A 25,302-nucleotide genomic window follows, 5' to 3' on the forward strand; every position below is an offset into this window, starting at 1 on the left:
GGGACAAAATAAGTACCTGTATATAGCATGTAAACTGCTTTGATTGTAACCACAGAAATACAGTATATCAAATTTCATTCCCTTTCACCTTCCCTCACACTTCAGGACTCCAGATATCACTTTTGCTGACACACAGGTATTGTAATCAGCCATATCAGCTGCTGAAAAGCAGGCTGTGTTTACCCTCTGTCATACTGAATGACAGCAGCAGACCTCCAGCACAAAGAAATCTTGCTGTCCAGCAAACCACACCCTGATCCTGACACTCTTCCAAGTTTTTCCTAGGATACATTTATTCCACAGAGAATTACAGAGAGAGCTATGGAACTCTCAGACTCCATTTTCTATGAATGACAGTAAAGAGAAGGAAAGCCAGATCTGAACCCTTTCCCTAGGTCTCAGCTGCACATAAGCTATAAGGATGAACATAGTGCCGGCTGGACCGCAGAATCTCTCTCCTCAATGCAAGTTTTCCTTTTGAAAACAAGAACAGTAGTGTCCCACAATGAATATTCATGAAACAAATTTGCATACACTGACCCCCCCATTGCATGTAGATTTATCTCATGCATATGTAACCCTAGAGCTGCCTGCATGCAGTTCATAGGCTCTGGCCAGCTCTTTGGGTCGGGACACCTGCAACTAGGGTTCACAAAAAGGGGTCTAGGACGATTCATCGTGGCTGTCTCATTGTGGCCGTTTCAACGTGGCTGGGGCATCTCTGTCCGGAATGGGATGATTCACTGCGGCAATTTCATTGCTGAAGCATCCCACGATGAAACAGCACAAAAATTTATTTCGTGGGACACAGTCCTCACAGTCTGAGTTGGGAGTAGGCCGGAGGACTGCATTCCCAGGGTCTCAATTACAGCCTTCAGACTCTCCCCCCAACCTAGCTTCAAAGAATTAAATCACTTTGAGGGCTAATAGTCCCTGTGAAGATCAGTCTCTATTTGCATGAACTCAGCAAGGGGTGCTGGCAAGGGTGGCTGGGAGAGCTGCCACTGACTACAGTTGTCTGAGGGGACGTATGGCCAGCTTCATATGTCTTCAGCTGATGGGGCTTGAGGAGCCTTACCTATACTATGGGTGTGCCACTATTGAATGGGACTGGAGAGGGTTAGGGTTTACTGGAGAGATCACTGGACACTCCATAAAGCCCTGTAAGGCAGGCATTAGGGAATGACAACTAGGGTAATTGTCTAAGGTCCCCCATGCTATTCACCTCAAGCAGAAGGATTTAGGGCCTGAAGGGAACACCTTGGGGGCCCCTCCCCAGTTTCTGCCTGCGATCCTGCATATCTAACACCAGCCTTGTAGATGTGAATTATAAACATTTTAAAGGGGGTAGAATTGTCCTCTTTTTTCTAACTGTACCTATATGATAATGTTCTATAGAAGTTAGTATTAGTTTTGCTTTTAAGCTTACAATCATAGTGCGGTCACCCTGTCATATCAGTCTCACTCTTACACGACAGAGGTGTGTACTGGGACCCAATCACACTGCCATGTAAGCAACAACATCCCATTACATCTGATAATTTAAACCGATAAAACTTGAGATGGTTACATATGACCTACCTAAGCCTTCCTCTGTGCCCAGTCATGGCTCATAGCTGTTGAGCTAAAAACAACTCCATGCACAAACTGCTAAGAAACACACACAGCAGGTTGCCCAGGGGAAAGAAACCAATAAAAGCTCTGTATCCTTCCTCAATTCTGCTATATGTATGCTTGCCTTTTCTCATGCCACAGGACTACATTGTGCATACCCTCAGGGCCTAAAAAGCAGCAGGAAAGGAGTTAGAACACCAAAAGTGATTGGAACACGTACACTCATCTGTTACAATTTGGGTTTATCTAGCAATAGCTGCACCTCCTACTCCTACTGGATTTACAGATGACTATGGCAATTGCTACTTTGACATTCAAATTGCTCTTACTATTCAAATGATCCTGGGAAACTGGAAAACTGCCTCAAATTTAAATTCCACAGTCTATCTGTCAAATCTGAACTCAAATCACACAGGCCCCCTTTTATGAAGCTGTGTTGGGATTTTTTTTTTTATCGCAGGCCGCTGCGGTAAAAGCTCCGCCGTTCATAGAATTCCTATGAGCATCATGACTCGTGATTTAAAAAAAAACAAAAACCCTAACGCAACTTCATAAAACGGAGCCATATATGTAAGAAATTCAAAGAGATTTGTGCAGACATAGATGAAAGTTCTTTGAGTGTTAAGCCAGAAGATTGTTCCACAATAACAAGAATATTTTCCAGTACAGTGCTCCCCCGAGATTCCGTTCCAGGAACCCCCACGAATCGTGAAAAACCACGAATACGGTTTTTCATGGGGGAGCCAGGAGAGAGCAGCTGGAGCGCCGTGAGTGCAGGAAATCACTCGCGGTACGCTCCGACCGCCTCTTCTTGCACTAAGTCGGGCCTTATCCAATCAGGAGCTGCGTGTCAAAGCAGCTCCTGATTGGATAAAGCCCGACTTCATGCAGGAAGAGGCGGTTGGAGCATACTGCGAGTGATTTCCTACACTCACGGCGCTCCAGCTGCTCTCTCCTGCCTCTCCCACTGCCCTCTTCTTGTCGGCAGTTCGCGGTCGGAAAATACCGCGAAGGACCGGGACCGCGAACCGCCAACCGCGAACAATTGGGGGAACACTGTATTTAGATGTGTGCTCCTGAGTTCTTTGTTAGCAGGTTTTCCAACAAGCTTTTTTTGTTTCTTTTTTGATGTTTTGTGTTGTAGCGCTCCTTTTACTAAGCTGCGGTAGCGTTTTTAGCGCGCGCTAACCCCCGCGCTACATGGAAAAACTAACGCCAGTGCAGCTTAGTAATAAGAGCCCTTAGTTTTATTTTATGTTTCTGAGTGGATAATTGTTTTGTAAGCTGTCTAGTATTAGGCAGGGTATTAATTTAAAAAAATAAATAAAAATTTGAAAATCAAGAGAATTATTTTTAGTCCAATCTAATCCCCATTGATATAAAGGGCTCCTTTTACAAACCCGCAGTAGTGATTTCTACATGGCAAATGCAACGAAGCCCACTGAATTTCTATGGGCTTCATTACATTTGCTGCGCTAGGAATCACTACCACGGCCCATGGTTTACAAATATAACATTGTAACTTAACTGTACCTTTTCTTCATATTGTCCTTCCTACTATGAGCCTGCTATAAATTTCATTGAATGTTCCCATCATACTACTGATACGATTAATTCAGGTTTTGTCATTCTTGACTTCAGTTATGTTTGTTATATTTTTATAAAATTAATAAAAATGTTTGAACTCTATAGTGAAAAATAGGAGTTCGCTGGGTTTCTGCCAGGTACTAGTGGGTACTGTTAGAAACGGGATACTGGGCTAGATGGACCATTGTTCTGACCCAGTATGGCTTTTCTTATTTTCACTTTCAAAACCAAGAGAATCCATTTCACAGTACAAAATACAGCTCTCAGAATGATCTACTCACTAAACATTTACAACCACATCTATATAGCATACCTGGACTCACACTGGCTCCCAATACAATCCCGAATACTATTCAGATTCTACTGTCTACCATGTTTCCACAAAAATAAGACACTGTCTTAAATTAATTTGGGGCCCAAAAAAGGCACTAGGTCTTATTTTAAGGGATGTCTTTTTTTCATGTAATGATCATCTCTCCCTTCCTCACCTCCACCCCAGTTCTTCCTATTTCCTTTCTCTCCCCCACATGGGCAGCATCTTTCCTCTCCTCTCACCCATCCCCTTGTGCAGTATCTTTCTATCCCTGCCTCTGATCACCCCGTGCAGCAGAACCTTTGCAGCTTGTATCCCTCCCTCCCTCTCTCAAATCCCTTGTGCAGCAGAACACTTGCAGCTTCTATCCCTCCCTTCCTCCCATCCCCGTGTAGTATCTTTTCATCCCCCACTGCCCGATGCCGCCACGCTGCCTCCCCCCCCCCCTCGCTGCCCTATCTCTCCCTCCCATCCAAATCACGAGACAGGAATACCTTATAACAGCATCGGCAGCAATCTACACAGGCTGCTTCGTGGCCTTCTATCTCCTGGGTGTTCCTCTGCTGCGTTGCTGATGACTTCATCAGTGATGCGGCAGAGGAACGCCCAGGAGATAAAAAGCGCAAAGCAGCCTGTGTAGATAGCTGCTGATGCTGTTATAAGGTATTCCTGTCTTGTGGTTTGGATGGGAGGGAGAGAAGAGTCAGTGGGTGGGGGGAAGTGCTGCTGCTGCCGGCAACTAGCGCTTATTTTCGGGGTAGGTCTTATTTTCATGGAAATACGGTATTATTCAAATCCCTAAATGGAGCCACCCCCCACCTACCTGAACGAAGGCCTCATTCAAAACATCTCAACAAGATCGAGAAGGACTCAAACCCCATTCATGAATCCCTACCCCACCCCCACCCAATCAAAGGCACACAGCAAAAAAAAAAAATGCATGACAGCATACTAGCCACCCAGGCAGCAAAGCTTGCCCAACACCTTTCCAACCTACTGATGAAAACACCAGACTACAAAACCCTCTGAAGGGAAATAAAAACTTTGCTATTCAAAAAATTCATCATGACAAACTAATTCATTACCTCTAATAACTCTTATCCTATGACCAGTACATAACACTGTATCTCGCCTGGTAATGTCCAGCAACCTTCTTTTGTTTTAAATATATGTTTATTAACAGTGAGGGAATACAAACAACCAGGAGTCAACAATACAAGAACACAAAAGCATATATCACAAGTTACACAAGAGCAGATGACATATTCAAAGCAAGCCAGAATACGAGAAGCCAGAATATGAGAACCCACGATACATGCCATCATCATTAAGTACAAGAAAGGCCCATGCCTGGTGTCAGGGCAAACCCCACCTTTTACAATTTTCTCCCAAAGGGCCATAGAGGCTCTCCCCCAGACCTCACTCAGAATCCCACTCACATTTTGTAATCTGCCTAGAAATGCAAGGTATTGGCGGAATATACCATATATACTTGAATATAAGATGAGATTTTGGGGCTCCTGCCCATACACCGCTGGACTACCAGGGATGCAAGAAGAGGTACGCGGGGGTGGGGGAGGGGTGGGGGGAAAGTAATTAGTATCGGCCAGGACGGGAGATGGGAGGGATCCCTCCTGTCCCGGCCTACCACTAGATCACCAGAGGAGGAAGAGGGTATAAGGCAGCAAGGTGGAACAGGGTGCAGAGCCTGGCAAGGCGTGGGGAGGACAGGGTGCAGAGCCTGGCAAGTACTGAGGGGGGCTGGGTTCAGAGCCTGGCAGGGAGGGGGACTGGCTGCACAGCCTAGTAGGGTAGGGAGGGAAGGGGGGCTGGGTACAGAGCCTGGTAGGGAAGGGGGCAGGGTTCAGAGCCTTGCAGGGCAGGGAGGGAAGGGGGCTGGGTGCAGAATCTGGCAACTAATGAGGAGGGCTGGGTGCAGAACCTGGCAGGGAGGGGGGCTGAGTGCAGAGCCTGGCAGGAGAGGGCGTGAGGGAGGGGACACTGGGTGCAGATCCTGGCAGGGCATGGCACTTGAATATTAAGTACCCATCTTATATTCGAGTCAACCATTTTTCCTCCTTTTTGGGGGGAAAAATGGGGGTTTCAACTTATATTCGGATCGACTTATATTTGAGTATATACAGTAAGTCACCAATGTATTGTAACGTAATATTATGTGAACTGGCCATTGTGTCCGATTTAAACTGTTGCATCTCCTATGGGATCTTCTAGGAAAGAACTTGGTGCTTGCTCCCTTCTCAGCAGCAGAAACATACCAGCAGCTATAGGGTAGCTCAAATAGCCATGGTATGAACAGATTTCTAGGACACTGAAGAGTGCTGAAGCCACAGAAGACATTTCAACCTTAATTCTCTGGCTTCAATTCTGCAGAATTCCTGAGCAGCCACATTATTAGCAAGACAGAGATCTGGAGACATATTCAGCCCTGCTGGAATGTGAAAGAGATATGCAGGGCCAGCTTTTGGGGTTCTAGGCAGATAGCATCCTGGACATGATGCATGCCTCCAAAGTTCAGAGAACAGAGGTACCAATTGTTACCATGGGAACAGATTTCCCCTGACACTGTAGGCCTGGTTTTGGCCTGGCTGTTCTACATACTTAGAACACCTGTGCTTACAAGTCTCCCTTTCTCTCTTTCTACTGGTGAGCAGGTCCACAGTTTATACAGAAGATGAGGACTAACTACATAGAAATCCCACCTCTATGCATACTAATCTTATTTTTACTTGCATGTAATAACACCATGATCTCCCACAAGTGGTTAGAGCAGCAGGTTCGATACCAGGAAAGTTAAAGATCAAATCCTGTTTCTTCCAAAAATGCTCACTATGACCTTAAAATGTTTTATTTCACCCTCCATTACCTGAGGTAAAACCTTAGGGCTAGAATTACTAATATGTGTTAATGCGATTTAATATATGCCAATTATTCCAATCCCTGCATTACTCTCAATTGGATTTATTTGCTAAATAAGTCCATAAGGTACTTTATTGTACATGTGCAAGTTTTAAAACACACATTAGTAAAGCTAGCCCTTAGATTGTAAGCCCTCTGGGGAACTGTAACATGCTTTCAGTACAGATTTAGATAAAATCCAGATCTGTTTTAATTCACTCCTAGTACCTGTGCTCTCAGCACCATGTATGATTTCCTACTTAGTTTAGTAATAGAAAGCATAAGAATTTCACTGCTATTTGATGTTTCAGGTATGGACTACATCTGTATTTACGTCAGGTCCTCTCCTATTAAAAGCTTCCGGAGAATGTTAAAGCTTTATCGCTTCTCCCTACAATGAATGATCTCTATCCAATACACTCTCATCTAGAATCTAATTTCTAATGGTAATAACCAATCCCAGTCTTCTTATAGTTGACCGATCTCGATCCAATACACTCTCTAGAACCTAATTCTAATGTAATAACTTATTCCAATCCTATTGTAAGTCGCAATGATTCCTTGCTGAAAATTGCGGGATATAAGAAACTATATGGTATGTTACACTATCTTTGTCAATGCCCAATCATCTTGGAATGCCTCCCAGTCTTAGTTTTCTGGAACAGGAGTAATTAAGCCAGAATTGGAGTCTTGCATCCAGAAGAAAGGGAAGCTAGGCTGACAGCATTAGTCAGACAGGATCCCAGATTAACCCTGTGTGCAAAAAAGAGAGAGAGAAAGAGACCCAAGGCTGTCAGTCTCATATGACTGCCAGCGCAGACATGGAGTAATACTTTTGGCATTCCTGTGGTTCTACAAGAAGCAGTTTGCAGCTCTTCACATAGCCAGATTACACACGGCTCTACTATTCCTCTGGGTCAAACCTTTGATATAAGAGAGAGTAATTTATCCTAGGAGAAAACTTCCCCCTTTGCCCAGGCTTGGGTAGTATTTTGGGGGCCAGATGATCTCTCTTGACCATTACAACTTAAGCCCACTTTAAAAGTGCTGTAGTCCTTCCCAAGGGTTTAGCCACTTTCAGCTCCGATCACTGAACAGTAGTAGCTGGTGGGAATCCCCAAGTGCCATCAGCTGAAAACAGAAAACCCACCATAACCCTCCTCAGTCAAACTCGGCAGTCAGCCATAGCGTTCCCGAGCCACTGACATTGGCATCCCATGCATTCTCAGTTCGAGTGTGAGAACTAAGCACACACGGGGTACTCCCCCAGCATTAGTGGCTCAGAAATCCTGCTTCTGAACTCTCTAGCCATAGACAGATGGTAAGCAGCCTTAACAATAGCAGCTAAAACTAGCTATTTAAAAATAAACATTTGGGACCTGAAAGCAAATTGAATATTAGGAATTATAAGGAAAGAAATGGAAAACAAAGATGAAAATGCCTTTGTATCGCTCTATGGTGCGACCGCATCTCGAATACCGTGTGCAGTGGGTCACCACATCTCAAAAAAAGATAGAGCAGAAAAGGGCGATAAAAATGATGGGATCATATGCTAGGGCTCCTCATCCTGGAGATGACTCAGGAGAGATATCTTTCAAAATTTCTAATGTATACACAAACAGTTTTTCACTCATTTCACCACAACAGCCTAAACCACACAACAACACTGGGTGTGTTATCAATATTTTCTAATTTTTCATTTCAAGTACATCTTAGGAATTCAGATATCCACCTTTATCAACAGACACAGGTGGTCGGATTCTTCATAATTCCTAGTGTCATTTTCCACTATTTATCACTTATTTATTATTTCATGTGTTTCATATATATTATAAAATAATGGACTTAGCTTTATTCAAAGTTCATTCCCCTTCCCGACGCGTTTCGTCTAACTTTCTCAAGGTCGGGGGAATGCCGCGGCCATTTTTGAAATCGCTGACGGCTGGTGATATGAGGAGAAGCTACGCTATAATATTTAGATAAAATATAAGTTAGTCTTTATAGTATTTTTAACAATACTGGGATTTTAATGATTATAGATTAACTTACTCACTTGTTGGTTTTTGTATTTTTGCCTTTTAGTTCCCCCGACCTTGAGAAAGTTAGACGAAACGCGTCGGGAAGGGGAATGAACTTCGAATAAAGCTAAGCCCATTATTTTATAAAATATATTAAACACATGAAATAATAAATAAATGATAAATAGTGGAAAATGACACTAGGAATTATGAAGAATCCGACCACCTGTGTCTGTTGATAAAGGTGGATATCTGAATTCCTAAGATGTACCGTATTTTCACGCATATAACGCGCATACATGTATAACACGCATACGCGTATAGCGCGCGGGTCCAAACCATTTGTGTAAAAAAATTTTTATATAGCACGCACATGCGTATACCGCGCATGCTGCTATAACCTCCTCCCGCCACTCCCGCTTACTCCCTCTTCTGGCCTGTGAACCGGCATCCTCCCCCCCCCCGCTCGCGTCACCCCCCCTCCCCCGCGATCCTACATCCCCCCAGCACCGCAAAGACATCGGTCGCTTACCCGATTGGGCACCGGCACCAGCACCAATGCACAGGACGTGCCAGTGCCCGAAGATCCTCCCTTGTTGGGCTGGGCTGGGCTGGGCGGTGCGAGGGAGATCCTCCCTCTTCCCTGTGCCGGGCTGGACTGGGCTTTGAGCATTTGCGCATGCTCAAAGCCTTCTGGTCTTGCTCTCTCCAAGATTCTGAATCTGAGAATCTTGGAGAGAGCGAGACCAGAAGGCTTTGAGCATGCGCAAATGCTCAAAGCCCAGTCCAGCCCGGCACAGGGAAGAGGGAGGATCTCCCTCGCACCGCCCAGCCCAGCCCAGCCCAACAAGGGAGGATCTTCGGGCACTGGCACTGGCACGTCCTGTGCATTGGTGCTGGTGCCCAATCGGGTAAGCGACCGATGTCTTTGCGGTGCTGGGGGGGAAGTAGGATCGCGGGGGAGGGGGGGTGACGTGAGCTGGGGGAGGATGCCGGTTCGCAGGGGGGATGCCAGATCGCACTGGAAAAAAAAATTTGTATAACGCGCTCACACATATAACGCACATGGTTATACTCAGTTTGTAAAATCGTGTATAACGCGCGCGTTATATGCATGAAAACACGGTACTCGTAATGAAAAATTAGAAAATATTGATAACATACCCAGTGTTGTTATGTGGTTTAGACTGTTGTGGTGAAAAGAGTGAAAAACTGTTTGTGTGTACGTTAGAAATATTGAAAGATGGCTCAAATGCAGACTACTAAAGAATTATTTAGTTTTACGGAGGAAAAACAATCAGAACTAATAAAAAGACCAACTTTATATGAAGGCAATCTATCCACTGCTAATTCCCCCTCATGGTATGAATTGGAAATTCAAGATAAAAAATTAATCCGTGCTGAGCTGCATGCTAATACGTTAACTCAATACGTATCAACTGCCATGATACCGAGGGGGTTGCGCATACAAAAATGTCCTACTCTGTTTTCTCAGGATCAGCATTTTAGAGAAAAATGGTGTGCGATATTAAATAAGTGCAGCACGGATTTGATGCTACTAATTATAGAACAAATCACTGCTTTAGAAATAGAGCTGAAGAAGACTATTGCAGACCTTAAAACAACTATTAAACAAACATGTGCAACAGAAGCAGATTTTAAAGCAGTAGAAAGTGATCATCAATTAAAAATGGATACCTATAGGGACTCTATAAAACAAACTAAAATAAAAAAATATAAAAGAGATGAATGGGACTTGGTATCACTATCGATTCCTCTCTCTCCCTCAATGACCACCTCAACTCCTTGGCAAAATCATGCTTTTTCAGCCTTCACATGCTGAGGAAAGCTAGATCCTACTTCAGCCAACAACACTTTGCCATCCTTGTCCAATCCATCATCCTCTCCAAACTAGATTACTGCAACGCCATCTATTTAAATCTATCAAAAAAAAGTATTCTAAGACTCCAGCTAATCCAGAATACTGCAGCCAAACTGATCTTCTCAAAACGCAAGTCTGACCATGCCTCCCCACTCCTTGCCAAACTTTATTGGCTCCCAATAATCTCCAGGATCCATTTCAAATGTTCTTGCCTGGCTTTCAAGATCATTCTCGGAATCCTGCCTCCTCTTATCCCACTGTCTTTCAACTCCTCCAGTCCCGACTCCTCCAGAACTGCCCAAAGGCTTAAACTAGCCTTCCCCTCTCCACGCGGCATCCACTATTCAGGCAAACTGGGAAAATCCCTTCTCTTCAAAATCACAGGTCTTTGGAACGACCTCACCACCCCGCTGCGGAACCTGAGCTCCCTTCAGTTATTCCGCAAACAACTGAAAACCTGGCTTTTCAGCAAATTGTAGCTCTATCCTTCCCCCCTTTCTCTCCCCCCTTCTACACATAAGTTCATGTAATCCTTTTTCTTCTTCTCTACCCACTATTTTAAGTTCTTGTAAATCGGGTCGAGCTCCATTCTCATGGAGATGATGCGGTATATAAACTTAAGGTTTAGATTAGATTAGATTAGATTAATAATCAAGTTTATTTATGGCTGTTTCGTGGAAATCATACTGGATCAAATAAACAAGTGTTTGATGATGATCAGACATCTACAGATTCAAGTTCTACGAGCGGACAGAGTAGAGGCCGTTCAATGACCCGAGGTCAACAAGGACAAGGACAAGCGGGTTTTCAGTATCAGCGAGGACAACGGGGCTGACAGAAATCACGTGGCCAAAGAAGGGTCGGGTTTCAGGCCCAGCAGGGATATACGCAAGGCACCCAAACTCGGTTGCAACAACGCAACAATCAGCCATAATAAATTTTTCATCCAAGAAATTAACCTCAGCCCAGGAATCTTTGTTAAACCTGGGGCTGGGTTTTGTCCCTACTGTAAGATATACTTTTGAAACAAGACTGGCGATTTATAGTCTCCTTAGGAAGCTTTATTTAAAAATTTAGGGACCACCAATGCGCCCATGATGGTACTTTAATATCTAAGAAATCTGGTTGGTGCCCTACATCTCCACTGCACCCGAATTTGGTGACGTTTCGGGATCTGGTTATAGCTGACATTGAAGGTATGGAAAAAGACTATGGCAATCAGCAGCCAAAGTTTAACCTTACTAGTGATGAGTGGAGAGCGCTTCAGGACTTTAAATATGATACATCATTGGTGATTACTAGAGCCGATAAGGGGGGAGCGACTGTCGTTCTCCCCAAGGAAGCATATTTGCAAGAAGCTTATAAACATCTTAATGATAATCTGCCTATATATGTCGTAACATCATGACAATTGTTATGTAATCTGCCTTGAACCGCAAGACAATGGCGGAATAGAAATCACTAATGTAATAATCGCTTTTATCAAATGCTTTCAGGGGACCCTTAGAGTGAATTGAAAAGTGAAATTTCGGCCATTGTTTCCAAAGCATATAAACAGAAGATGATCACTACTCGGGAAGCAGCCTATTTAAATCCAGGGTTCTATGTAACTCCAAAAATCTACTTCCTCCCGAAAATACATAAAGATGTGAAACCCTCCAGGACATTTCATAGTATCCGTGCAAAATTCACCTCTGGAACCTTTATCAAAGTTTCTGGATATCTTTCTTCAGAAAGAAGTGGCGACAATCAAATCATATGTGAAAGATGCCACGCATATGCTGAAAATGCTGTCTGAGATTCAGGAAATAGAACCTCATTGGATATTAGTCACTCTAGATGTTACAGCGTTATACACAATGATGCCGGTAGACCAAGCTTTGAATTTACTTCAGAATATTTTCCAAAAGCAAACCATCAGATCTAATATTACTGAAAAATTTTTGAGCAGGTTAGCAGAGCTGGTACTTACTAAAAGTTATTTTTGGGTTTCTAATCAATTTTTCTTACAAACCCATGGGATAGCAATGGGTGCATTATTAGCACCATCGCTAGCCACTTTATTTATGGCTAGGATTGAAGAAGAGCATCTATAATAATAAAATGCTAGCCACGCATGCGCACTCACACCACGTGTTCCCTGATCCCTGTTCTGGCGGGGTGTGGCGGCACGAGTGTGCATGCGCGTACTACGTCACCAGCCAACGATCGCCTCCACAAGCCCGCTCCCAGCCAGCTGACAATCGCCTCCACAAGTTTCCACAAAGAGCGCCTCCTGCCCCCCCCCCCCCTCCTCCGGGACGAAACGAGAACTGGAGCCGGGCCGCCCTCCGCAACAGACCAGAGGAGTCCGAGTCCTTTGCCGCCCACCCCCCTTCCCTTCCCGCGGACCCGACTACGAACCCGGCGATTCAAGCAGCATGTGCAGCAGTCTTCACACGCTGCTTTGGGCCCTTCTACTGCCCTGATTTGCTCTGCCGCGTCATCAGGGACGTGCCAGAGTAAATCAGGCTGGTGAAATATGGAGCCACCCAACTATGGGTAAAATTTATCAAGCCAGACATTTTACCAACTGTAACTCCCACCATGTTATATATCTTATACAATGCCCCTGCCCCAAGTTATATATCGGACGTACAACTCGTACGATTAAAACAAGGTTAACTGAGCACAAATCTAGAGTTAATACGCAGAATGAGGCTTCTCCCCTGGTCCGCCATTGGAAACTATGCGGACACAGGCTAGTAGATTTGAAATGGAGGGTCTTAGATGTTATACAGATTGGGTGGGAGGGAGGAAATAGCGAACGTACATTAAACCTTAGAGAACTGAGATGGATGTTCGAACTCCAGACCATGGCCCCGGAGGGTTTGAATGAAACTACGGACTGGATGGCCCAAGTGGATAGCTGATTTTTTGGCTGCCTCTGTCAGCAATTGATGCGATATCATGTGATATTATGACATCATAATGAGGAAGGGTTTATAGCACTAGTAGAGAACGCCGTGGCCATTTTTGAAATCGCTGATGGCTGGTGATATGAGGAGAAACTACGCTATAATGTTTAGATAAAATATAAGTTAGTCTTTATAGTATTTTTAACAATACTGGGATTATAATGATTATAGATTAACTTACTCACTGTTGGTTTTTATATTTTTACCTTTTAGTTCCCCCGACCTTGATAATTGATATCTGAATTCCTAAGATGTACTTGAAATGAAAAATTAGAAAACATTGATAACATACCCAGTGTTGTTATGTGATCAGGAGAGATATGAAGAGGTCTATAAAATACTGAATGGAGTGGAAGGAGTACATATATTTACACTTTCCAAAAATAATAATAATAATTTATTTTTATATACCGTCATGAGTTCTAGGCAGTTCACAACAGTTAAGCATAATATAAACAATGCAAATCGTTTGAGATTCGACAGATTAAGGGCAAATACTAGGACTAGGGGGCATACGATGACACTACTAAGTAGTAGATTTAAAACAAACTGGAGAAAATATTTCTTCACTCAATGGGTAATTAAACTGGAGATTTGTTGCCGGAGCATGTAGTGAAAGTGGTTAGCTTAGCAGGGTTTAAAAAATGTTTGGCTATTTTCCTCCCAAAAACCATTATTAAAATGGCTTGGGGAATTCTACTGCTTATTCCTAGGATAAGCAACATAAAATCTATTTTTATCCTTGGGATCTTGCCAGGTACTTGTGACCTGGGTTGGCCACCATTGGAAACAGGATACTGGGCTTGATGGACCTTTGGTCTGACCCAGTATGGCAATTCTTAATTCTTATGCTCCTATGGTGAGCTGGCAAGGCTTGGGGATCCCTGCTAGATAAGGTATTTAAAATTTAAGTTAAGCATGTGGCAGGGAGAGGGGAGCCGAGACAGGAAGTCAAGAAAATGTGTATCGGGGCCACCCAAAATTTGCTATCTGGCTATGCCACTGGTCAGGGTTTAATTTGTAAACAAAAAAGAAATGGGATTTTGGAGTTCGGGGAGGGGGGTGTATATACGGTTACAAAACATCTGGATTTACCCAGAAAAGTCCTCTTCTTAGAGGATTGTCAAGATGTCCAGACTGTCTGTGGTATGACTCTCTCATGTCCCACACCTACCATTTATACTCGCATATAAGTCGATCCGAGTATTAGATAAGGTACCCTTTTTTCCCCAAAAAGGAGAAAAAAGGTTGCCTGAAATATAAACAGTGTGTGTGTGTGTGTGTGTGTGTGTGTTAATATTCATGTGCCCTGTCCTGCCAGGATCTGTGTCCTGCCCCCTCCTTCATTCCCTCCCCTGCCAGATTCTACACCCAGCCCCCTCCCTCCCTGCCTGGCTCTGCACTCAGCCCTCCCTCCTTGCCTGGCTCTCCATCCTGTCCCCCCTCCCTCCCTGCCATACTCTCCACCCTGTTCCTCCTTCCTGCCCTGTACCCCCCTCCCTCCCTGGCTCTGCATCCTGTCCCCCCTCTTTCCCAATGTCCTGCAGGCCTCCACTGGGCCTGCCATATGACCTGTTGGGCCGGGATAGGAGGGAACCCTCCCTTCTCCTGTCCCGGCCAACTCTGACAATGTTTTTACCTCCTTCCCAGGGGTTAAGACTCATGGCATTTGATTATTTGGACTTTCTGTTGTATGTTCTCATACATCGGGATGGGTATGAGGGAATATGGGGAGTCGAAGATGGGTTCTTAGAGATGGGGAAATTATTGTGGGGTTTCGATTCTTTGTATGGTTCCCCCGCGTACCTTTTTGAATCCCTGCTGGTCCAGTAGTGTACCTGGCAAGAGCGAGATTTACATGTTCCTGTCCTTCGCTGAGCCCCTCCCTGAATAGCTGACTCGTGTTCTCACAGCCCAGTGATGTACCAGGCATGAGCGAGCTTTCCGCGCTCCTACCCGGTGCTGAGCACTCCCTGAATGGCTGCCGTGAGTTCTCACGAACTTGTGGCAGCCATCCAGTGAGTGGCTCAGTGCTGGGCAGGAGTGTGAAAGCTCGCTCATGCTCAGACCTCGAAGCAGCCATTCAGGGAGGGGCTCAGCGAGGGGCACGAGCGCAGAAAGCTCGCTCCTGCCCAGTACACTGTTGGACCACCAAGTATTCAAAAAGGTACGTGAGGAAGGTGGGAAGGAGGTAAAAAAAAAAAAAACCAACTGTCAGAGTTGGTCAGGACAGGAGACGGGAGGGATCCCTCCTGTCCCGGCCCACCCCCACCAAGTCATACGGCAGGCCCGAGAGAGACCTGCAACAAGTCTGGGAGGAGGGGAGCGGGTGGCCGTTGACCCGAATATAAGCCGAGACACCCATTTTTGGGCCTTGAAGAAAGCAACTTAGGGTTACGATATGGCTCCAGAAAAAGGAGGATAGATTGAGACATCAATCTGTCCTCCATAGCAGAATATCCCTATTGCAGTGATGAAAAAAAGTGGTGGAACTGCAATCCAGACAGTTCCCCCAGAAATTGGTTCTTCCCACAGTACAGAAAGCGTGAAGCAGAGGTATCATGGACCATCACTGCCCCAGCGCATGCAGGGAGCTGTAATTATGACTTTTTCTATGCAAAGTAGAACCACTTCTTCTTTCATGACAAAGCAAAACCAGGCTGTTTGGGGTCACCTGGGTAAAGTGGCAAGCCTAGCCTGACACACTGTGGAATTCAGTTCCAAGCTGGCAAGGGAATTTCTAGCACAAAACGCACCAGAGCTGGAGAAACAAAGCCACACAAAAACTGTAACTTCTAATGAACTAAAAATAACCCCACACAAGGTTCCTCCAGGCTTCTAATCAGCCCCTTCTCCGGAAGTGGAAAGTGAACACATTCAAACTGCTCCCTTCAGGCCCACACCCCTGCCTCTGCATTGTGGTCTCCATTTCCCCCTCACGCCCTCGGCCCTTCCAGCCTATTCTCTAGCTTCAGATCTTCCACCCACCTCCTCTTCCTCCAGCTAAAGGGCCCCCCTCCCACCCTTGCTTTGGTCTCGGAGCTCCTCCCAGAAACCAGATCAGGGGAATTTTTCTCTCCCAACATGCAGATCACATAACTAAAGTGGCTTCTCTTTCTCTGTCAGGGTTTGGGGGGTTTTACATTTTACTGATGAAAGGCCAAGCTGTTAGATCAGACCACACACTGGCCACGATAACCCCAAGAAAAGGGAGACACAGGGCACTTCCTTTTCTGATTGTAAATGGAGAAATCACTAGCCAGACAAGCCCTTGCCCTACCCCCACCAACAAAGTCATTTTAAAAAAATAGGTCCATAGAGCTCTGTGGAGCCTGGGCTACTGTCAAAGAAGGGGAATCATCCAGCAATTTCAAATACCTTAAAAGCTTTAAAGCTGCAACTTGCTTTTCATTTCATGTAGAAAGGCTGATCCTACACTGGCTTCAGCCCAGCAGGTTTGTAGTTCCTGCTTCCCTGAGAAAACCTTATGAGTCCATGAAAGCAATGGAGATTAAAAAAAGCAGAACTGGTTCAAACTTGTCTCTTGTCATGTGGAGATCCTAGCTAGAACATTCAGTACCTGTGCATATGATCTGATATCCAAATACAAACCCTTGAAAACTGTTCTGATCACCAAAAGCATCATGAGAAAAAAGACCGCCAAACTCTCATGGGTTCCTCTCAGCCCAAATACCATTCATAGACCATGAATCGGGTACAAACAGCCCCCTCCCAAAAACAAACATGCATACAACACATAGGACAATTAAACTCCATCTCAGAACAGAAGGTTAAAAAAAAAAAAAAAAAAAAAAACAACCCAGCACCCTGCCTTCCAAAATATAATAGGAAAACTGGGAGGGTTTCCAATAATTTCTTACTATTTAAAACAAAAAAGGCTATGATTTATTTTTAAGTAAAACATTAACATGTATACTTTCCCTATCCTAGTATCAGCACATCTTTTAAATGAAAGTGTGGGTATACAGTACTTTCACTTTGAAAATTACCCCTGCAAATTTATGCATATACAGTATCTACACCTGTTCTTTGGTACACACAAATTTCCTGTCTTCCCCCCTCCTTTCGTAACGCGTAGGACGGGTTTTAGTGCCGGCAGCGGCGGTAACTGCTCCTACGCTTGTAGGAATTCAATGAGCACCGGAGAAGTTACCGCGGTGCTAAAACCCGCATTATGCGTAAGTAAAGGAGGGGGTTAGTTTAAGCATATACGTGCCTATTTTATAAATACTGTACCTAAGCTCAATTCACACAGACTGCACTGCATATAAGTTTTCAAAATATCAGGTAGATAATTTTAGAAAAGCCCTATTTCTACACATGAGACACTGCTATCCATGTAAATGCCTAAATTTACCCTCTAAGTACACATGGCCCAATTTTTCAAAATGAATAACACTGGCTTTCACAAAGCTATGGCAAAAGTTTCTACCCTGGGCCAGCAAGGTAAATGCTCTGACTCTCTTGGCATCAGAGCATTCACCTTGCTGGTCCGCGATAGAAACCTCTACTGCAGCTTTGCAAAAGGAGCCTTAAGGGTGCTAAAAAAAAAAAAAAAACCCCACCAAATTACCCCTCCCTGACACAGTGAAGAAGTTTGCTCAGTACTGGGAGTGCTCAAGCACCCACAGACCTGGGGACTAAAAATTCAAGATGCAACATTCAGTTACAGTCTTAGAAAGTGGGAATAGAGTTTGCCGCATGGACCTAGAGCACGATAACAGCACCAAAAGAGCATACATGAAAAGGGATAACCCCAGGACCTGATGGATTTCGGCAACTAGAACATCATAGCCAGCAGATGTCACTGGGTGTTGGGACTATGGCAAGCATATTTTATGAAATCTGTACATAAAATGATCCTCCACTGCAGTTCTATCCAAACTACACTGTTGAGAATGCCTACACACAGACTGAATAAACGGTATGCACAATCTTGCAATGCAACTACTTTATGTGACTAATAGGGGGCCGAAAAACTTGTATAAAAAAAACTTGTACTATAACTACGGCAAATTGTAACCTGTATACTGTATATTATGTATGTTTAACCTGTAACCCATTCTGAGTTCTTTTGGAAGAACAGGACAGAAAATGAATTAAATAAATATACCAACCCTCTTCTGCACTTAGCACAAGCTTTACAAGCAGTAGAGGCTTAATCAAAATTACCCACCTAATGGCCAAACTCACAGCCCATAACTGCAAGGATTCTGAAGGAATCTGGTGTATGGCCCCTGCCCTAGGACCATCACTGCAATATCTGGACTAATGTAAGTTAGGAAGGGATATAAAATAGGGGAACCCCCATGTAGTTGCAAATAAAAGTCATGGTGGCAGATCTCAGTCCTGACTGAGCTGACAGCCCAAAAGGAGAAGGCAGAGAATGGATGGTAAAAAATAAATAAGTTTTATTATAACTCATTATCGTAAAAAAAAAAAAAAATGTAGCATACAAAAAATATACATAAAACAAGTTTAATTATCCTATATTTTAAGTTTGTGAGCAGTGATGTTAATTTTCGAGGCTTCAACTGTGGCCACTGTCCATCTGCGCATCTCGTAATCTTGAAAGTTTCTGAAGCAGGCAAGAATGGTCAGGAGCTACAACTTATAACGCAACAGTTGGTGCCACATCTGTGCTATCAGGGCCAGCTTTTGGGAGCTACTAAGCTGGCACCCCACTGCATGTGTTTCCACATCATGTAGCAGATAAGAGATAGGGGGTGGTGGAACTAAGTGTACTGGAGCTGCTGCTATCACTGATGTGGGGATGCCAATTTCAGTTTTAGGCTAATTGGCACCCTGATCAAGAGTCAGCCCTGACAATTATTATCATGATTTATATAATGAATTCTGTTTCACAGTGTTCACACAAACCTATCATTCTGGGTAAAATATAGTAATGGAGTAGCTACCAGCATATAAACATTTCTTCACACAATCAACCTGCCTGGTTATCCCTCCTGTCTACTGTATCCATACGGATAATACAGTATTTTATTTTCAGTCACCTCCTTCTCTTTCTTGTCCCTATCAACCACCCTCTGGATTCTAGATGTATCCACAGCATGCCAGAATTCTCAGGGCAGCTCTGCCACTAGGGCAGCAGAATTGGAGTGGGTTGGGGGGGGGGGCAATCTGTCCCAAGAATGCAGCAATTTAATGTTGCTTCAGCACAACAGCAGCCTTTCAATACAAGCTTGCAGACAAAATCTGCCACATCTCACACCTGTCTGACAGGAAGTTGCTATGTGAAGGGGAAGGGACTGGCATGTGAGCATTTTAGAGTATCTTTGCAGCTTTTTAAGACCTGAGCAAGTAAGCTGGCAATGGTGGAGATAGGCCTGGCAGGAAGAAAGGAAGAGGGTGTTGATAAGGGAACTTGGCGAAGGAGAGACAGAAAAGGGGAGATGAAGTCCTAGACACTTTGACAGGGGAAAGTAGATGCAGGACTTGTGGAGGAAAAGAAACATACTGGACGTGTGGAGGGAAAGGAAAGGGAAATAATGGTTTATGAGAGTACAGAGAAGGGCCTTGAGTCACCCTAAAGGAGAATATAAGGATGGTGGTTTATTGGCGAGCCCTGCAAATTCTGCTTTCTATCTCCTCTGCCTGAAGACAGCCCTAGTCATGCATCACTCACTCTCTCTCTCTAAAGTCCTATTAACTCTGAACCTCCCTCCTTCTCCAAATTAAGACCTAGACCCTGAGTTTCTTTTTCTAGGGGAAAAAGCTTCCTTCTGTCATTTTACTGAAGTCTTGATAGTCCTTTAAATCACAATACAGAAGACACTTAAGATGCTAAAGTAACCTTGCTAATATAAATTGCACAGTTTCTGTCTCCACAAAACTAAATACATACTATTTCACTGGGCCTTAATATTTAGGTCTTTCCCTTTGGCAAGCTAGCAATTGCTCGAGTACTTTGCCAACCCTTCTACAAATGTACACTAGCAAACACAGGGACCTGAATGAGACAACAGAGGTGCTGCCAAACTAAATCAGTAGCTACAAGTACAAAGGGGAAACAGAGTTCGTGAATCCCACCAGCAAAAGGAACGCTGCTCCTGACACCAAGCACCCCCTCCCTCCTTCCAAGATGCCTGTGGCATTGCTTAGGTTTACTGCACTGTGCCCCACTCCCTGACACCGCTGCTGTCTCCAGTTATTGATGACACAAAAGCCGTGCTCTATAGTTTGTAGTACAGGAAGTCTCCATGGCCTGCCCTTTCACCCACTGATTCTAAGACACACATCACCTACTTACCAAACACAGGAAGGATGGGGTTAATTAACAGGTTGCTGTCTGGGTTCAGCCTGACATAGCTGCCCTATAGTGTAACTCTACTGAGATAACAAAATATCACCACATACCACTGCAGAAAACTCTTAGTGAACTCTGTGCCACTAAATAGTGTCCCCTCAGTGAGGGTTACCATATGGCTCCAGAAAAAAGGAGGAAAGATTGAGACATCCGGGTTTTATTTCCACTGAAAGCAATGGAAGTAAGTAGGACACATTGAAAGCAATGGAAGTAAAACCTGGATGTCTCAATCCATCCTCCCCCTCACCCTTGGTGAAACATGGGCAGCCAAACTGCTGACTTGGGCTGATGAAACACAATGTCAACCAAGCTCAGTCAAAGCATGATAAGACATCAGGCTCAGAAATCAGGGTCACAGAACTGCCAAGTTACCGAGTTAGAGGAGGGAGAATTTTGGGTCAATCCTAGTTTTAAACTTATCTCTAAGCAGTTTGACATTTGTGGCCCCTGATTCTACTCACTGAAATTAAAAATGCAGCGGGGTGAGGTTGTCGCTAAATCCAGGACTAACCTAAAATCTCCCTCTGAGAACTGGGTAACTTGGAAGCTCTGCAAGTCTGGCCTGCTTGATTTAGGCTTGCTACTCAGGAATACCTTTAGTGCCAAGGGAGCTGAGGCTCGAATAAAAATTTTTTAACTTCTGCAAAAATATGATAACACACTTCACAATTGCTCTTGATTTTTTAATACTGTATTTTATTTATTAATACTCCACAAATTTTATGCATCTTGAACATATTTTATTGTTGATGATTAGGTTGTTTAGAAGTGTACTGACAGGCAGGCTACAAGAGCAATAAATGAAATATTATATATCTAATTAGTGGCTAAACACTGCAGCTAAACATACGAGTGACTGCTCTGACTTTGCCCTGCACAATGCCTGCCCCTTTTTATATGAACAAAATCTGGCCTTTTAAACAGTTTGATTTTACACATATAAAGAAACATGTAAGCAAGTTAGGTGCTTGTCACCAGCCGGCAAATGCATAAAAGGGAATTTCTTCACTCTGGCCACCTAATTGTTAATGTTCAGGGGCACCAAACTGGACAGGACTGCTGTATATCACCACAGACCACCCCTGCACTGTCCAATTAGTGCCAGATCAGTCCGTGGGCAAACATTAGGCAGGGCCTTGGAGGAGCCAGGACTTAACTGGTTAGTGACCAGATTCAGACTCCTAACCAAGTGGCTAAAGTTAGGACAGCAAAAAAGCCTCAGGTACCATCATCTTCCAAATGGCAGTACCCTTCCCTGCCCAGTGCATCCTGATTCTGCAAGGTCCCAATCCCCACCCCCCAGCAAAACAAAAAAGTCCTGCTCTGAGCCCATACCCCAGAAGGACACATGCCCTGTGTAACATACAACTTAGAGTGCCTATCTTGCCCACTGTGTCACAGCCGAGCAGGGCAGGCAACGGTCAGTATATAATTTTGGAGCCTCCATTTCCCTTGTACCTTATGTGGTTGCACTGCTCGCTCATAGCTCACTACTGCTTTGACGCAACCCCTCCATAGGCTCCCCTGGACTTACCTCATAGGCCATGGTGTTCCAGCAGGGATACTATAGGCAGGAATGATGCCCACTAGCTCCTGACCATGGTGGCTCCATAACCAAAATGGCTGCCACAACCAAGACACATGGATATAAAGTGATGGGTTCAGGATCACAGAGAGTCAGTAACTGAGGCACAGGGAGATAAAGTGATGACCACAGGGTCACAAATACAAGATTAGTGTCACATGGAATTCTAAAATCACATCCTAGAACTTTTCCTGGACCCTAGTCCAATGCTCTTATATAAAAAGAAGTCATAGCAGCAATTAAAGGTTTATTGAAAAACAAGTCACCTGGTATCAACGGTATTCCAATTGAATTAATCCAAGGCTCAGAAGGCTATCATGGCTCTCACTCGACTGTGTCAACAAATTTGGAAGAAAAAACATTGCCAACTGATTAGAGAAGATCACTGTTCATACCTATACCAAAGAAAAGTGATGCCAAGGACTATAACGACTACAGAATAATTGCATTAATTTCACACGTCAGCAAAATATTGCTGAAAAGAATACAACAAAGGCTACAATCATATGTTGAGCAAAAACTACCCAAAGTTCAGGCTGGTTTCAGAAAAGATCGAGGAACAAGAGACATTATGGCCAATGTTAGATGGATACTGAAGAAGCAAAGAATATCAAAAGCCTCTATACTTTTGCTTCATGGACTACAGCAAAGGAGGAGAGTGTGGTGCAGTGGTAAGAGCTACAGCCTCAGCACCCTGAGGTTGTGGGTTCAAACCCACGCTGCTCTTGTGACCCTGGGCAAGTAATTTAATTCTCCACTGCCCACCGGGACAGAGAGGGAAAATGCTTGAAGTACCTGGATGTAAACTGCTTTGAGCGTGGTTGTAAAACTACAAAAAGGCGGTATACAAGTCCCAGTCCCTTTCCCTTTCCCCAAAGCTTTTGATTGTGTGCTTCATGATAAACTATAGAGAACTCTAGCACAAATGGGAATACCCAAACACATAACTCAGCTGATAAAGAGCCTCTATGAAAATCAAGAATCTGCAGTGAGAACTGAATATGGAAACACTGATTGGTTTCTAATAAAACGTGGCGTCAGGCAAGGATGCATCTTAGCACCTTATCTGTTCAACCTCTACGGTGAAGCCATCTTCAGAAAAGCAAATTTGGAAGAAGAGAGCATTGATTTCAAAGCTGGTAGCTGAAATATAAACAACCTGTGCTATGCAGATGGCATAACGCTCATCACCAGCAGCAAAGAAGACATTCGGTATCTACTAAGAAAAGTCAAAGACGAAAGTTATAACATGGAATTAGAACTGAACATAAACAAGACGAAGATCATGAACATGGAAAATGATGAAGATTTTGAGTCTGAAGGCAATAGAATAGAAGTTGTAAAGGATTTCAATCTCCTGGGCTCTTTCGTAAACAAAGAAGCAACTAGCAGAGAAGAAATACTCCACAGAATAGCACTTGGTCGCTTTTCAATGAAGGCTCTCAAAAAAGTTTTCAAAGGCAAGGAAATAACACTCCAAATAAAGATCAGACTTGTCCACACACTCATTTTCTCAGTAGTCAATTATGGTTGCAAAAGTTGGACACTACAGAAAGAAGACTGACTCATTTGAGCTTTGGTGCTGAAGAAGGATTTTGTGCATGCCGTGGACTGCCAAAAGAACAAATCAATTTCCGGAAGAGATCAAACCGGCTATGTCACTCGAAGCCCAAATGATGAAGTTACACTGTCAGAAGAGAAAGATCATTGGAGAAGGACATCATGTGAAGAAGATGACCTGCAATCAGATGGCTGGACACATTGAAAACAACTATGGGGATGACGTTGGAAGACTGATTTCTTTTTAGATCGATGGCACCTAACAGTCCAATGCTCTTACCATTAAGTCATTCTTCCAGGGCCCTTGCAAGGGTCAGGAGTAGCCAACCATTTTGGCCTGAGGGAGGAGGCATAAATGGGTAATGTTTTTGATATACCACCTTTCTGTGGTACAACTAAAGCGGTTTACATATTACATACAGGTACTTTCTCTGTCCCTAGTGGGTTTACAATCTAAATTTTTGTACCCCTCTGTACTCCTCTGAGGTAAGGGGGAGCAGAGGTTAAATGAATTAAAAATCTATATTCACCAATAGGGCCAGCTTAAGACATGACTGAAGCGAGGCATTGGCTCAGAGTCACCGACTCACCCTTGACAACAGTGAGAGTTGTGCTCCTTTGATCTTGCAAAAGTTGGCACAGAGCGCCTCAACCACTTGAGAAACCCTGCACACTGGGCCAGTGTCATTAAAAATTTGCACCAAAATCCTGCAGTATGACTTCTTACTTTGCTACTGTTCTTCTGACATTATCACTGAACATCTAAAGTATTTACTTTTGAAGACCCATGAATATATGGAACATCCTTTAAAGAGAACGTTTTGACCTTTGAATATTAACATCACAAGAGTAACTATGGAGTTAATGTTGACAGGCTGGAGGTAATGCAATTTTCTCAATGTCAAACAGGCTACAAAAATTGAGCTAGTGGACAATTTGAACCTGTAGGTTGTAAGTGTGCCCACCACTGTCCTAAGGAAACCTTTAGCCATGCCATCCCTCCCCCCAAAATCTCCAGGAGTATCTCACCTTACTTATTTCTCCCGCCCCGTTTCAAGAACATCCACTCTATCCTCCCCTCCTGTCCTAGGAGAATCTCCATTCTCCACACCCCAGTTCTAGGTGCACCCCCTTCCTTCTCTCCTCCCAGCATCCCATTCCCCCCTGTCTCTCCCTCCCTCCCTCCCAATTCCAGGGGCAACCCCTCTCTTCCCCTTCATCATAGGGGCATCACCATTCTTTTGCTCTCTCTTATTATTATGTTTTTAAAAGTATTTTTAGAAATTAATTTTACCCCCTTACACTAAACTTCTGTTTATATTTTGCGGTATATCAAATAAATTGAACTTGAACTTCCATCTTTTTCTCCCCCCCAATTCCAGAAGCACATCACCCTCTCACGCCTTCATCCCCAAATCCCCGGGGCATCCCCTCCACACAATCCCAACAGCACTACCATTTCTTCCACCCCTAATCCCAGAGGCATCTGCTCTCTCCCCTACTTTTTCTTATGCATATCCCT

At 44.0% G+C, this 25,302-nt stretch overlaps 1 protein-coding gene across 1 annotated transcript in view; it reads right to left on the bottom strand.

Moving 5' to 3' along the window:
• Positions 1-25,302, bottom strand: part of ZMIZ2 (zinc finger MIZ-type containing 2) — a 229,311-nt gene that overhangs the window by 192,072 nt on the left and 11,937 nt on the right. The window lies entirely within an intron of this gene.

Source organism: Geotrypetes seraphini, chromosome 6 (genome assembly GCF_902459505.1).
Source record: "Geotrypetes seraphini chromosome 6, aGeoSer1.1, whole genome shotgun sequence".
In the NCBI taxonomy this organism is placed as follows: domain Eukaryota; kingdom Metazoa; phylum Chordata; class Amphibia; order Gymnophiona; family Dermophiidae; genus Geotrypetes; species Geotrypetes seraphini.